Here is a 2,221-nt window from a genome sequence, read left to right on the forward strand (position 1 = left end):
AGTTGTCGATTAAGAGTTTTTGGATTCATCTCAGTGCTGTTATGAATCTAACGTCATTTATATCTTCTTTTTCTAATTGTCTTAGATATATAGGAGGTTCTCTAATATGCTGAATCTGATGGTGCGATTTTCATTAACATCACTTGATGTTTTGAGAGTAATGTAATAAAAATTCCTGTAATAAATTCAATAGCTTCTGTAACTTCTGAGGAGCATGCATGACCTTGACACATCCAATGTCAACTTTGGGGCTCTATTCCTCCGTGAATTATTCCATACTATTTGTATACATACTAATTAAAAATGACCGATGGATAATGTATCGTACAAATCTCAAACACACCAACTTTATCCTCTTCCTCTCTAACTTCAACATAATACTGCTTTATCCCCGGTAATGTCAGCTTCTCCTTTAATATAAAGTTTTTAATATAAACTGGTGTTAAATCCTTTCTCAATATCTTATCAGTTATGTCAAACATTTTAGTGGGCCTGGTTGCTGATGACAGTACTACTTGAATGTTTTTGTCCAAGACCCCAACTATTTCTTTAACCGTGTCAACAAAATTGGTTTTGTCAACAAAAAGCATCTCATCAGCTTCGTCAATTACAATAAGCTTTACATCCTTTGTATTCAAAATTGGTTTTTCGTCCTCCCTTTTAGACTTAATAAGGGCAAGTATTCGACCAGGAGTTCCAACAGCAACTTGTACCCCTAAATTTTGAATTATTCTTTCGTCTTCCCTAATAGGTCTACCTCCTATGAAGTCACAACATTCAATTTTCTCATACTGGCTTAAACTTGTAATAACTTTACAAAGTTGTTGGGCTAGTTCATGTGTTGTAGCAAGAATGATTGCTTGACATGCTTTTTTGCTCGGATCTACAATTTGAAGTGTGGCGATCCCGTAGGTTGCAGTTATTCCAGTCCCAGACTCTGCTTGCAAAATAACATTCTTTCCTTCTATGCACGGCATAATCCCTTTCTGTTGAAACTCCGTTGGTGATTCAAAGCCATTATTGTAAATGCCACGCAACAGGTTTTTCCTCAAATTCATGTCCTCCCAACTTTTTAAACATGAAACGTCATCAGAAACTATCTCGCTTGCCACTGACGGCATCTCACTATGACGGTTGTTATCTCTAACACTATAGTAACTATCACTCATCTTAAACATTTATGACCTTCAAATAGCACTCTTCAAGCTAGTTAAGTTTTCCAGATACATTAGAATTACTTCACATAATTGGCTCAAATTTTTTGTACGGCTACATTTTTGGCTTCAGACAAAATTGCTACTATTTAAAGAGAGAGTAAATAGTTTTGCACCTTTTAAATTTGGTCTATTTATTTGTTCTTACACTTGAGAGGAAACACTATCTGTACAGCAAAAATTGCGTTTTAGCTACGTCATATTCATAACATTAAAAACTTGATTGAATCTACACAAGAATATTTTTAAAGAAAATTTCAAATGATATCACTGACATTCAGCCTAATGTTCATTTGGTGGAGGTTGAATCTTTTGACATTTCCATAATTCTTATTTTCTTATCAAAATTACAACATAGAAAAAGAGTTGTCAAGAGTTGAATTTTGACAAAAATACTGCCGCAAACCGGATGACTGCTCCACACACCCATAAATACCTTTCAGTAAGTATTATAGGTTAGAGTTCGTTCTTTATTGTAATTTTAGAAATAATTTATTTTAGTTACTATAGATTTTTAACCCAATTAATTTCCTTTAAAATGAGCTATTGAACAACCCTCTACGATGTTCCAGTGCCAAGCTATCTCTGGATACAAAAGAAAAGAGGAAAAAAGAAAAAAATATCCCGTTTAGGCAGAATGTTGTAGTAGCTGCCACTTGTCTTCATTTTCAATCCAATATATTTCCCTTGCTGTTCAAGCCAAGGGACAGAAAGTTTTCTATATAGGGATTTCAGACAAGGCGGTTCTAATGGTGTACTTTTCGTTTTGATCTGACTCTTTTTTGGAAGCTATGGGTTTTTATAGTTCTTAATATTGGACGTGATCGTCTCTTACTAGGTTGCTAGCTACCGCTGCAACCCGGATATTCCAGCGATCGTCTTTTAATGTAATTCTTGGTCTAATCTGATCCCTTCTTTGTTTGATGTTAAATTACAAACAGGAAAAAGCCTATAGCTTTTTCTTAATTCGAATAGTAAGAGACGACCTGGCTACAAACTATGATTAT

At 34.5% G+C, this 2,221-nt stretch overlaps 1 pseudogene; it reads right to left on the reverse strand.

Annotated features, from left to right (window-relative positions):
• Positions 1-293: 293 nt before the first annotated feature.
• On the reverse strand, positions 294-1,169 carry LOC148949318 (uncharacterized; annotated as a pseudogene).
• Positions 1,170-2,221: the final 1,052 nt, after the last annotated feature.

The sequence above is a fragment of the Artemia sp. Qi Xiang Cuo genome, chromosome 8 (assembly GCF_049724085.1).
Source record: "Artemia sp. Qi Xiang Cuo chromosome 8, ASM4972408v1, whole genome shotgun sequence".
In the NCBI taxonomy this organism is placed as follows: Eukaryota; Metazoa; Arthropoda; class Branchiopoda; order Anostraca; family Artemiidae; genus Artemia; species Artemia sp. Qi Xiang Cuo.